Source organism: Pteropus vampyrus, unplaced genomic scaffold, assembly GCF_000151845.1.
Source record: "Pteropus vampyrus isolate Shadow unplaced genomic scaffold, Pvam_2.0 Scaffold21, whole genome shotgun sequence".
Taxonomy (NCBI): domain Eukaryota; kingdom Metazoa; phylum Chordata; class Mammalia; order Chiroptera; family Pteropodidae; genus Pteropus; species Pteropus vampyrus.
Window position 1 is genome coordinate 7,101,437 of NW_011888802.1, and position 14,893 is coordinate 7,116,329.

Sequence of the window (14,893 nt, forward strand, 5' to 3'; positions counted from 1 at the left end):
AGTACAAATTAGTAGTTGATGGATGGTCAGGGGGATGGGGAGCATGACATAGGGAATGCAGTTAGTATTGTGTTTGCTAGGTAAAGGGTCAGGGGATGGAGGGAGCAATTGGGGGGATCGTTTTATAAACTATATAGATGTCTTACCAATGTAGTGTATACTTGAAACTAATATAGATAAAAAAATAAAAAAATTTAAAATATTTACCATTTGGTATCCACTGGTACAGTGGACAGAATTTAGAATAAAGTCAGAAGACTAAATTTGAGTTAAGCCTCTACTATTTACTATTCTATTTCTTCTTGGGAGTCCTATTGTATTTAAAACAACAATTTCCTTTTATGTTTAACAGAACAAAATCATTGTTTTAATTAAGAAACTGCATAAAAGAAATTTTCTGTGAAAGCATATTGTTAATTACACAGTTTAATACACTAGTTATTACTTTTTCCTAAATAGTGTTTATAATGGATGAATCCCAATCTAGAAGAAACTCTCTAGTGCTAAAGCATCTAGGGTGTTACCTTTGGCCTGGCATAGAAAAAGCATTGTTACTAGAAAGTACAACAGGACGAATGTGTGTTATATGAAGTCATATTGAGTTCATATTCAGTGTTATATTCAGTTCCGACTCCTGGTGACACTATGAATGAATGAATTCTGCAGTGTCCCATCCTCAACAGCTCTGCTCAGCTCCTATAGACTCATGTTTACAGCTTCTTTCATGGAGCTAATCCATTTCATATTTTGACTTCCTCTGTTCCTAATGCCTTCTATTTTTCTCAGCATTATTGTCTTTTCCCAAGAAACTTGCCTTCTCATTCTGTACTCGAGCAGGACAGCTTTAGTTTTGTAATTTTTTTGCCCTTACCGATGCTTCCAGCTTAATTTGCTCTAGAAACTACTTGTTACTCTTTCCGGTGGTCCAGGGTATCTGTAGAGCTCTCCTCAATACCATATATCATATACTGAATAAATCCATTTTTTTCTTACCAGTCTTCTTTGTCGTTCAGCTTTCGCATCTATACATAGTAATTGGGAATTCGAGGGTGTAGAAGGTTTTAGCCTTGGTCTCTAATGACACATCTTTGTTCTTAATGATATCTCCTAATTCTTCCATTGTCGCTCTTCTGAGTCTCAGCCTTCTCTTGATTACGTGGTTGCAGTCTCCACTTGAATTGATGAGTGAACTAAAGTAAGCAAACTCTAAAAATTTCAGCGCCTTCATTGTATATTTTAAAGTATATTTCTTCCGTAGTCATGATTTTTGTCTTCTTGATGTTCAAATACAGCCCTGCTTTGACACTTTCTTCTTTTACTTTCATTAGTTGTTCACATATGGGTCACAATTTCTTTATCAATAACATGGGTTCTAGATTTATAGTACACGAAAAACAGTTCACAGCTGGTTCTACAAACCTCCATAAATTGGGCAAAATTTTCTGAGGACATAAACCTCTTAAAATTTGGCAAAACTATCAATTTTCTGAGGACATGGACATATTTTTTTTAAAAAATATTTAGGCCACATATTTAAAATGAGATTTTTCTTATTATAAGTAAAAGCAAAACACATAACTTAGATGTTGACACAAGCCCTGTATTTGTCAAATATTTCTATGGAACAAAACAGAAATAAATTCATTAGATGACAAAATAAAGTTTCAAATATATATTTAATGTAATAATGAACAGAACTAAAGATGAAATTAAGTATAAATATATATAAAACTCAGCATACATACATAAAAATTCATGAAATTACATAATTATGGGATATAAATTCATCTTTCAATATAAGAGAGTTAAAAATAAAAGATAACAACATAATAAATGAGGCATATCTTAAGGATATATGTTGGATGCTGAACACTTACAATAAAAAATACACTTTCTTTCCAAATATTAATGAAACATCAGAAAACTGGAAAATTTTAAGGTATAAAACCTCAATAATCATAAGTATATAAATGTAGATTTTTTCAAATGTGCAGTTAATATAGACAATAGTCTGATTACAAAATCTATACCTCCCAAATTTGTACTGAAAAATTTACAAGGCAAATCTACTGAACCTTCAAAACTCAGAAAATCTAATGTTACTTAAATTGTTTGTAAAGTAAAGAAAAAGAAACGGAAGTTCCAAAAACATTTTATTACGTCAATATGAGACAGACACTAAGACTTCATAAGCATGGGGCAGAAGAATGCTAAAGATCGATTTTGCTATGACAGTATAATAACTTTAAAAAGAATGCTAATAAACAGATAAAGAATACTATATCTTGAATAAAATTAATTTATTCTAGAAATATATGGTTAAGAAAGATATTCTATTATACTCATAAATATAACAATTTAACGTGTATGCATATTTTACATAGTTACTATTTCAAGGGGAAAATACAAGTTACACAGTAAATTTTATAATGTGCATTATTTATGGAAGGGGTGAATAAGAACACATATATTTTGTAGTAAAATACTGGGATGACACACAAGGAATAATAAAATTGGTTACATAGGGAGGAGAGAATAAGATAGAGATGAAAAAGGATGGGATCAAGGCTTTCTAATGTATACTGTTGTGTATTCTAACATTTGGACCAACCGAATGAACCATCTATAAATTTAAATTTAAATTAAATGATTTCTTGAAAATTTTTAAATTAAATATCTTTCTTATTTGGTTCCTTGCTGAATTTTAGCCTATCATTATTGATCTGAACATACTGAAAACGACATATACTAATATCTAAGAATTGTAAAATAACTCAAATACTGATATTAGATTTCTTGTGCATTTTCTAATTTCAAAAAAGAGTAGCTTTTAAAATATTTTCCTGAAAATGCACTTATTTACTTAGTTATTTACTTACTTATATTTTGATATGTGTGCAGATAGAGAGAAGGAAGATTTGAGCCCTTTCCAGGAAAGCGACCTCTTCATCCATTCTGCTGGACAAGCTCTGGATGAGGGTGTATACGAACACACAAACATATCTTCAGATTTTTCTACTTCCAAAACTGCTGGCAGCAGAGGTGCAGGTGAAACTATATGCTAATGGACATGTAGGAAGCAATGCCCTCCTCATAAGGAATTCTCTTGCGTATGTTTAGAGCAAGCTACCTTAAGGGCTTCTCTCCCTAAAAGTTAGATATGGCGGTATGGGGCTATGCACACATTAGCCAGAAACTTGACCTGGCCCACAGATGAAGAACCTGTGGAGGTGAGGGAAAAGACAGTGTTTTAATGTGAGTGAGGTTTAGAAAAATGGATAATTCATTTTAATTTCATAAGAAACAATCTTTCTTGAGTAGAGATGTGGGTCTTTTTGCAAACCTGTGCTAGAAAAATCTTTTCTACTACTGCTTTTCTAAATGCCCTACCATTTCCATAATAATTGCTCATCAGTGTGTTTAGTCGTACTACCTGAGCCATTTGCTGCTTATACAGAGGCTCAGCAATTCTCAGCATACTCTCCATACATTTATTGAAAGTTCACCCTAGTCCTGATGATGCCACCTGAAGAGTCTTTTTTTAAATTTATATTAAAAATGTATTCGATTTGTTTAAACTAAAAAATATATAATGTATATAATATACTATATTTTAAAATTATTTTATTTATTTCATAATTTAAAATTCTAAAATGATACATCATATGTTACCACATCAAATGTGTCTCCCAATAAGAATTTAAAATAATTAATTGAATTTTCAGACCACATCTGTTTAGTAGATTGAAATTAGTTTTCTTTCATTGATAAGGGCATGCATTTTTTAATGTTTCTTCAGGCCAAGTGAATTACTAAATATTACTTTAAAATGGCAGTTTATATTGCCTTAGTAAGCTATAAACTGACAGTATGATCAAGCTCATTAAATTACAGTTGTTTCTGAGATGATATTCAATTATTTAAAATGAACAATTCTTTGCAACTTAAGTTACTAATGAAAACTTTTGCTTTAACCTAAAATGCTTGGGAAAATAAAGCTTAATCGATTCTTCACATTTTCTGCACATGTATCTAAACTTTTGAGAATGAAATCATACAATGTCAATATAATAGTTATATCATGTTGAGAAAAAATTTTAGATAAACTGATAGAAATTAGAGATTACAATTGATTGCCATCAAACTTTTGGAAAATAATTATATTCCAATTTTAGAACTATATAATGATATATACAAAGGAAGAGAGCAATTGTTATTTGCTGATACTATAAAAATTTATACAACAATATTCAAATCTCTCCATCCAGTTTTGAGTATAAAGCATATAATTTCCTTCTACATATAGAATTCAGAGTATACAGTAATGGTATGTTTGTTTTCTAAGAAAAAGTAAACAATCTTAGTTCAACAAAGATGAGAATTGGAGTAACATCTGAAGATTGAAAAATGTATGTTAAAAGCCAAAGATTAGAATGTAAAAAATCTAAATATTTCACTAAGACCAAATGTACTGAGAATCAAGTTTGCAAAAGATAATATGTTTAACAGTTGATATAAAAAATGATGATATTATTGAAAATATAGATGATGGAACAGTACAGTTAAGGGAGGCTAAGAATGCCAACTTTGTTTGCTATTAAAATGGAGAATCAATGTCAGCAATATAAATTGATATATGTATTTAAAAGATTATTACCTTAAAGATGTTAGTGTTTTACATGACATTTTACTTATTTTTTAGGGATTGATATATGAATTGAAATTAATCTATAAATTCAAGAAAATCCCAAGCAAAACACCAGCAGAGATATGAGTGTGTGTGTGTGTATTTTAATGTGTGTGTTTGTGCACATGAAAAAAAAAATAATATGGAAAGAAACACAAAGATAGATGATTGCTCTAGCAAATATCGTTACCTGGAAGTAAACCTATAGCTGTTAATTTTGTGTAGTATTGCTACAGGATATACACAAAGAACCAAAAAAGATATGTTGCTTCTTCTAGACACTAGCCTTTGATGTGTGAGAAGGTGTTTTACAACAGCTTAAGTCATTTTGACACCATGAGACAAAATGGTAGAGCAATCAATTCTCAAAAATTTTAGTATTATAAAAACTTCATCCAATGAAAAGCTGTTAAAAACTCCAAAAAATGTATACTATATGTCTCAAATATATCAATACTTTATATTTAAGGCTGAGCAATATTTTAAATATTTATTATTAGTTCATTTTAAATAGCAATAATAAATTGATTATGTAGTAATATAGATTATTTTTATGAATAATAACATCACAATTTAATGAGAGGTAGCATTGTTTTACATTTTGCAAATCTCTTTAAGTCCTGGTGTGTGGAAATAAAAAAAAAAATCATGTCAACAAAGATACATTTTCATACCAATATAAGAGAGATTAAAAAAAAAAAAAAACACCGGAGTTGATGATATTTAGATGAGATTGTAATTATAGAGTTCATGTAAGAATGGGTTAAAGCTTATGGGGAAGTTGGAATAAGGTAAATATATTCTGCATGTAAGACAGACATGGATTTTGGAGTCTAGAGACCAAACTGTACTGGGTTAAATAGTCTCCCTCCAAAATTCATGTCCACACAGAACTTCAGAATATGACCTTATTTAGAAATAGGAGGATTGTGGATATGATTAGTTAAGATGAGGTCATACTGGGTTTGAATAGAATTGAAATCCTAGGGTTGGTGTCCTTACAAGATGGTAATGTGAAGATAGAGACACACAGAGAAGAGAGAAGGCCATGAAAATAGAGACTTACATGATGCAGTTACAAACAAAGGAAAGTCCAAAATTGCGGGTAATCACCAGGAGCTAGGAGGAAGCAAGAAAAAACTTTAAGAGATTTCAAAATGAGCATGGATCTCCTGATACCTAGATTTTTGACTTCCAGCTTTCAGAAATGTGATAAAATAAAATTCACTCATTTTAAGCCACTTAGTTTGTTATACTTTGTTATAGAAGCCCTAGGAAACTAATACACTGAACTTAGTTCTTAGTTTTACTATATTTCTAAGAAAATACACTTAGAAAACAGGGAATGGGAAAGTGGTCTCTTTGCCTTAATAAATGGAGAAAATAATTTTCATCTACTCTTAGTTTAAAAATATTTGAGGATTCTGAAAGGTTTTGGTTTATGTGGGTTTATATATATTGTTATGTATTATGTTAGTAATTTAAATAGAAAATTTGTAAACATTTGTTTATAATGTATTTAAACACATTAAAAATAGATACTAATAGAAAAGATGTTTTATGTACAATTTTATATATTACTTAAATACGTAAATATAAATGCTAATGATGGTAATAGTTTTGTATAATGAGTATCAGACAACCAGATAGCCAAAAAATTAGTAATTATTGAATATTTAGACCAAGTTTATAATAGATAGACTTGATGTGTAGCTTAACAACAACAACAAAAAATACAATTCATGGATTATATTTAGTAAATATCCTTATCTCTGTAAATCCACTGGATTACTACTATTAAATGGGCTCTCTCAGTTGCTATTTTTCACTGTGATTCTTAAAATAACATAAATTAAAATTTTTAAAAATATTTTTAATTATTTATTTTTTATGGTGACATTGGTTAATGAAATCCAATAAGATTCAGCTGTACACTTTAACAATAAGGCGTATGTATATTTACACTGTGTGTTTACCTCCCATAGTTAGATTTCTTTCTGCCACCACATATTTGACCCCCTTAATGGGGAGGTAAATGGGGTAAATTGAATTTTTTTGCATCTGAGATATTTATAGTGGATAAGTAAATGAAATGAGCAAGGTTTATTGCATTTATTGGGCACTTACTGTGTGGTATGCATGGCACTTAGTGTTATATTCTTATAAAAACACAAAAAGTAAATTATTATCTCCATTTTACTGATTTGAAATTCAACCTTAGAGTAGTTTATTAATGATTTCAAGTTCATCAAGTAAGAGTAAATGGAGGATCTTAGTCTTTCCAAATTTATATATAGATACTCTTTGATTTACATTGGGGTTATGTCCTGATATATCCGTTGTAACCTGAACATATCACAAATCAAAAATGCATTTAAGACACTTAACCTACAGAACATCATAGTTTAGCCTGGTTTATCTTGAATGTGCTTAGAACACATACATTAGCCTATCGTTGGGCAAAATCATTTAACAGAAAGTCTATTTTATAAAGTGTTAAATATCTCAAGTAATTTATTATGCATAGTACTTTTGCATTACCATACAGTTGAAAAATTACGAGTTGAACATCATAAGTCAGATATCATCTCTAGTTTTTCTCCACTATAATTATGACATGCTGTATCCATGTAGAATCTTGAATTTCTGTTCCAGCCCTTCAGTTCTATGCTTATATTAAGTTGGGCTTGCTAATCAAATGCACTGAACCTCATTTTAGATTGATGAAACTGAGGTGGATTTTATTGGCTACATGTTTCTCTACAACACAATTTGAGTTGAGCCATGTACTTTTTATCCTACTCCATGTCTAATTCAGAAAAATAAACAACTAAGGAAAACATTTGATAAAAATTTGGACCCAAAACAACATATTCTATATCTATCCTCTTACAAATACTTCCATTGCCATGGAAACCCGTATAACCACGGGGACAAAAGAAAGATTTAAACTGAAATCCAGTCAAGGTACTTGTTTTTTTTTCTTTTGATATTTAGAGATTAACACTTTATCACTACATTTGTCTTGGTGATTCAAAGATCACAAATTGACAATTGGTACACACATCCCTAAGGAATATCACACCAAAGGATTATATTAAACAATAGCCAATTTCTAAAACAATTATTTAAAGTAATTAGAAAAAATAAAAGAAACCACAGGAATGCCATTATATAAATGTATGACTGCTTAAAGCAATCTACTGCTTTTATGTATAAAAGAGAAAGATTAAAATCCAAATGGTCTGCTTCTCCTTAATCATATCTAAGTTGATTTTATGTTACTACATCCAATCTTTGATTTCCTCATTATTCATGTTCTAAATAAAATTTTTTGTATCTATTTACCTTCTTGTATTTTCATCACTCATATAGAAAGAAAATAATTTGTGACTTGCCAAACTACAAGAGATCCTGAAAGAAGTGGTTACTAAATTTGCAAAAGGTCAGGTCCCTTGAATCTTAGGCCAGTACAATATTTCATAAATTGTCTCTCAAATTTACTTACAACAGGTGAACATTAGATCCATTCTCTGAGATTAATTTGCTAAAAAATAATACTAGATCAACTCAGTTATCTCAGTTAATCTAGATTTTGTTCCTCTTCCCAGGAAGGCAGGCCAAATGATGGTGGATTATTGGAGCCAAACAGCACCAGTTTCACTACTCAGTCTTTTCATACACTAACAGATAGTGAAACCAAAGGTCCTGATTTGATGTATGTTTTTGATTTAATATGTAGCCCTTGCATTCTATTCAGTTTCTTCCCAGGATTCTCTGTAAGCTTAGCTCTTTCCCTTACTAGTCATTAACCCCCAGAGGCAGCCAGAAACAATGGCCATATCTTGACTAAGGGTCACAAGGTATGGGTTTCTATGAAACTAAAGATAACAATTTGACCAATGTTATGTCTCCGCTCCTGGGCCCTAAAGTGGAATCAGTCCCTGGCTAATTTCCCCTGAGACAGGACAGAGGGACGCCAGAGCAGATCTCAGTTGTCCTAAAGACCTGAAAAAATGATTTATTTCTCTTACCATACTTCCGACCAATCAGCTCCCACACAATCCCGAAAACCGAACCCATATCTTGTGATTTTGCCCTACATAATCTGTAACCTCCATGCCATCCAGGAGTTTGGGCTTTTGAGTATTAGCTTCCCGTTCTTCTGGGTAATGCTTTTCATAATAAAAGAGCCAATCTTTCTCCACTGCACTTATTCCTTTGGCTCTGCTAGCTGTGGGTGGATGAATTATTTCTCTTCAATAATGCTAGAATGATACAAGTAAAATTAAGAGATTGAATTTACTGGTGAAATGTAATAAAATACAAAATCTTCTTCCAATCCAGAAATCCACTCCACGAGGGTAGTAGAGAAAGACAATACTTTTATCATTGAATAGACATTAAACAAGAATGTGATGTACATCACAGGCAATTTGCTAAGACTGCAAAGACCTAAAAGAATTTCGCCCTTTTATATAGCCAAGCAGCTATTACATACATGTTCTCAAAATAAATAATAATCTGTCCTCAAGTCAGAAGACTTAACATCACCATTGGTCACACATAATTCATCCTATCTCTACCTGGTAATTTGGGTGACCATTTGTATTAGTTTAGTAGGAGAAAAAACTTCTCATAACTTTATGATAGGAGGTAGTTTTGCTGCCTGGAAGAAGGAGCCCACGGAAGTTAGGCTTCTTTCCTCTCACAGAAACTGGGAGATAGGACACATCTCCCTTGATGTTTACATTTCAAGGGATGGCTACAAGATCCTTGAGAAAGAAATTTCTGAGTCCTAAAGCTGGCAAAAAGCCTATTGAGTTTTCAAAAGGATTCATATATGTATATGTATATGTATATGTATATGTATATGTATATGTATATGTATATGTATATGTATATGTATATATATATACACATGTTTCAAAGAGAGAAGTACTTAAAGGTGAATTTTTTAGGAAAAAGAAGGAAGGAAAATGTTTTCCCTTACTTTCAACAGGAAGAATTTAGCCTTTTATTTTTAATTTCTTCTGGCTCTTACAGATTACATCATTTTTAAGAAATCTAATATTGTGTGTTTCTGCTATAGTTTTCCTTTACATGCTAGAAAAAAACTCATATTTAATTAGTTAATTTTATAGAAAAGGTACTCTGTTGTTTGAAAGCTATCATGTTAATCAATGCCTAGCAAAATATAAAGTGTGCACTGTTTAATTTGATTTTACTATCGCATAACAGGATAACGTAAACACATTGTTAAAGATCTTTTACCAAAAACTTTCTTCCCAAATAATCATTACAAAACTCCTTTGATATGCACCTGTCCAATATAATCAAGAGAAACTATAATTTCTAGCAATTCAGATATATGTTATATAACATCAATAGAAACTGGTGATAGTTTTGATGTGACAGAGCAGAAACCTGGATTTCCCAAATAATTGTGACCTAGAAAGCTCAGTCTCTCTGTTTTTCGTTTTCCTTTGTACCAAAAACTTTAATAATAAAGCCTTCTACTTTGTTGTAGTCAGAATTACATAAGATGAGTACATATCTCTTGAGAGTTTACTATGTAACAGATGATGCCCTAAGTAAGAGCAGGTAACAAAAAAGTTAGGAATGCTCATACTACTATTAGATAGACAGAAAATACACTTATAAATAATTATATAAATAATATATTATATGTTGATAAATTATATAAAAAAAATCAGAGAAATGAGATCTTGTAATAGAGAATGCTAATTTAGGTAATGGTGCTAGAAAATCCTTTTTGAGAAGATGGAATATAGAAGAGATCCAAATAAAGTGAAAAAATAAGCCATATGAATATATACATGATTGAAGGAATGAAGAAAAAGTGTAAAGGCATGAAAATAGGTATATTTGACATGTTATTGCAGTGCAGTTAAAGTAAGAAATGAAACTGGGGACTTAATTGCTGACTAGATTACACAAGTTTTGTAGAAAATTTTATTTAAAAATTCGATATTGTTCTAAGTGTGATGAGAAGTCGCTGAAGGATTTAGAACTTAGAATTTACATTATGTAACTAATATTTCGAAAGGATAACAAAATTTACCTTTTAAAAATTAGGCTAAAATTGGGCAGGGAAAACTAATTCAAACTGTCATCACAAAACTGGGAATAGGTGTTTTGGTGAGAAATCGTGTGGTTAGTGAATTATTTTGTGATTTTAACCAAATGTATTTGCCAAAGAATGAAATGACTGGCAACAAAAAGAGCAAGATTTAACAAAGATTTTGTGGGTTTTATCAGAGCAAATAGATATATGTTGAAGTTACTTATTGAGTTATGGATGCGCCATAAATAACAGTTTTGAGATGAAAATCTGCGGTTGGACTTTAGCCATAAAATAACATGAAATGTCTATGAGATTGAACAGTTGTTAGCATTATTATAATTTTAACCTGAGTTATTTCATAGGATTCAGAAATGTAATTTTCCTAACCTGAATAATTATGGTAGTGATTTTATCCTGTGCTTATTACTTTAGATTTATTTAAAATATATTTTATATATGAGAAACTGTTTTCCCTCGGTCACAGAATTAACTGGTTTACTCAGACTCTAGCGTATATCTAATGCCGAAAGATAACGACTTTTCCTTTGTTAGGTTATAATATAATATTTCTGGAAGGCATATAGGAATGTTTGTGTGTGTGTGTGTGTGTGTGTGTGTGTGTGTGTGTTACTATAGATAGAGAAAGTGGAGGAGCCAGAGAAGAAAGCAGGATGGGGGAGGAAGAGAAAGAAGTAAAGAAAGACAACGAGGAGATATTAGTTTTAAAAATTTTACAAAGATTATATATTTGAAATAATTTTTCATTTGAAAAATGTATCTTCTAATTTGTCCATAATATAAAAACAATCTATGAAAAAATATAAAATATCTAATTAAATTTCCAAATAGTGTTTTTGGAATGGGTAAGTACCATTTTAAATTTCTCTAAAAAAAAGAAAAAAATGTTAATTTTGCATAGGAACACAGAACTACAGTATAAACGAAATTAAAAAGAATTGCCTGTGTGTACTTATTCCTTTGAAAATTAGTAAAAGCATTTTAAGAATGTTTAAACAAGAATATAACTTGCACTTAGGGAGTCAATCAATTTAGTTTAAGTATTTTAGCTGAAAAAAAAGACTTTAACCTCAAAAGTATATATTGAACATATAATCCTATGAAAATATAATTTTTTATTAGACTAATTAATTATAGACAATGTTTTCTTGATCTAAAGTGGCTTCACACACCTGTGTATACATAAAGAAAACTTTTTTTGTTCTTAATAAATGAGATGAAACATCCTCTTCTACTGTGAAAAAAAATTCTGTTGTTCTCTGGGAACATGTAAGATATTTTTTGGATATTTTGAAATTTCCTTATTTCCATTTTCATGTTGGTCTTCAAATTAGAAAAACATAATGAATGTATCATTGTAAAAAATATCTAAAGTTTAAATAGACAAGAACCGACATTTTTAAGCACAAAATGGAACATAAAATTTAAATTTCACACTACTGAAGTAATGATCATTTAATTATAGGCTTCTATTTCTTCTTTGCAAAGCTCTTGAGAAAATGGTTCTCATGAAAATGCTATTAATAATTCCTAAAAGAATGATATATCTTGTCAAAGCCTAGATTAAAAAAAATAGTATATATGAGCCCATAAAAACTAAATTTGCTCTATCTTGAGACTTTCTATAAATAGGTATAGAAATTGACATCATCACTAGACAGGAAGAGAAACATTTGGGATGCTATTACAGACTAAATGTTTGTATCCCCTGACTCATTCATACATTGAAGCCCCAACATCTAAAGATGTTTTTTAAGGTGGAGCCTTTGTAAGTAGGTCATGAGGGTGGGGTCCTGGACACACAGGGTTAACATAGCAGAGAGCTAGCTTGCTCTATCATTCCCTCTCTCTCTCTCTCTGTCTCTCTCAATATCTCTTTTTCTCTTCCTTCTGTGTCAGGTGAGAACATGATTAGAAGGTGGCCATGTACAATCTGGTAAGAAGGCTCTTGCCAGAAAAGACCATGCTTGCACCCTCATCTCAGACGTCCAGACTCCAGAACTGTGAGAAAATAAATGTCTATTGTTTAAGCCACCCAGCCCATTATATTTTGTTGTGGCAGCTCGAGCTGGCTAAGACAGATGTTAGCACCATCATGCTGTGCTTTCTCCAGTTCTATCTCTATCCTTGAGAAATATTAGCAAATGGAAAGCCTGTACCTTTTTATTCAAAATATTCCAATGGAAGCAAAGAATAAGATGTGCAGTTATATAATGAGTTTTGCTATCTCAGTCTTTCTCTTTCTTCTATATTTTAGATAAGCATACTTTTTTTTTATATTGAATGATTCAAAATTTCTCATTATATTGTTTTTGATTTAATAATATATTTAAAACATAATTGACTTAATATGCTCAGATATCACCATAAAACCTTCAATTTATTAGGTTCTAATTATGTGCCAAGAACTAATAATGGAAAATACAAAAGATACAGAATTAATAGCATTTAATAGTCACATATGTCCTAAGATATTGGCAAAATCAGCCTTGTTTTCTGATGATAAAAATTAAATCTTAGCAAAGTTAAGCAAATTTTTCAATGTTCTATGACTAGTCAGTGGCAATACTGGGATTCAGTCTTTATTAGATTCCAAAGCTTTGCTAAAATAAAAATGTAAGAATGCTTCCTGGGGAATGCTAAGGAAGAAACCCATACACCCTATACTAAGCCTCTTCAGCAACATACAGGACCCCTGCCATTGTCCCAAAGCTATAAATGGACTTCTTTAAGGGCATTCCCTATCCTCTCTGCTTCTTCCTCTTTACATAAAAATTGAAAATCAATTTCTTCACCTTTACTTCAGTCTAAGCTAAATAGTTTACAATATTCAAGACAATCATCAGTTTTACATTAGTTTTTATTGCTATAAACAATCTTTACTTCACCTTGGCACATGACTTTTTTTTTTCTGAAACTTAAAACACTTTTCAATGCAAGTGGGAGAAAGAATAAGCTGCTCAGTTATATTCATCGACAGTGTTCTCTCTTTATTTCTCCTATTTTCAATTTACTAGACATATTTTCCATATTTATGTTGTGTTTCATAATTGTTATTATGCCATAAAATTACATATGCATATATAAATTATATTTAATAAGAAACATGACCTAACGAATTAACTAGTATATATTTTAATTTCTCACTTTCATTGCTTTTTTAATATTTAAACTCAGAAAATAACAGTTCCTGGTACTTCAAGTGGTCTTGAAGGTGAGTCTAAGAATGTCACAGAGCATATGGACATGAGTCACAATCCATACGGTGAGCAGCTGGGAAACTGTCTCAACACAATCCGGGCAGAAGAAGGATTAGTTTTCTCCAGAAGGTAAATAAAAATAATTCTACACATGGACAATAGAAAGAGTAAGAGTAAGAGAAAAGATAAGATAATTAAAATCTACAAACAGAGGTAAGTAAGATCCTCTTCCATGATAGATTGTTTTATTATTCACATAAACGTATTGCCTCTTCCTGGGGAATGATCATTCTTTTGGGGCTATCAACTAAGTCTTACTTATATTCTTTGATTGGGCCTATGAAATGTAAAGGAAAAATGAGATGTTTAACTTCTGATTAGTAGATTTAATAACATTGACACAGATAAGCTGATCCATAGTTTGGGCCCTGGAATGAAGGAGATGCAGCTAATCCATAAAAAAACAAATAATATGAGATCAAAATAAAAATGTGTATAAAACACTTATATGTTGGGACCATTTTTACTACAGTGTAAACTAGGTTTCTCTGATTGAGAAGCCTTCTTACACTTAACTCCCAGAATTCTGGCAGCAATGCTTATTGTTTCCCAGAAGATTATAACACATTACGCTGGGGAATCTGACTAGTCAAGAAAAAAAGACCTGAAGAGTGTGCCAGTCAGGAGTACTCTAGTACATCAGTAAAGTCAGTTGATGGATCTTATACTGTCTAGCCTGAAGCTTCTAGAATAAAATTCTAATCTTTCCCACAGGAAAACCATCAACAGATACCCCAAAAGTTTACATATATAGAGTCCCAATAAACATAAGATTACACAAATATATGCTCACTAACCTGGAAGTAACCCTAATAAGTGTGATTCAGCTAGAAACACTAG

The 14,893-nt window shown here is 31.0% G+C and overlaps 1 long non-coding RNA gene across 2 annotated transcripts in view; it reads right to left on the reverse strand.

Annotated features, from left to right (window-relative positions):
* The window catches only part of LOC111736635, a 122,888-nt gene that overhangs the window by 85,539 nt on the left and 22,456 nt on the right, over positions 1-14,893 (reverse strand). Inside the window, exons 2-3 of one of the 2 annotated variants that reach the window (XR_002779221.1) lie at positions 5,754-5,806; positions 2,897-3,222 (exon numbers count right to left, since the gene is read on the reverse strand). This is a non-coding gene — a long non-coding RNA (uncharacterized LOC111736635). Of the gene's footprint in view, positions 1-2,896; positions 3,223-5,753; positions 5,807-14,893 lie in introns of those variants that run through there. The other variant, XR_002779220.1, reaches the window with a different exon arrangement.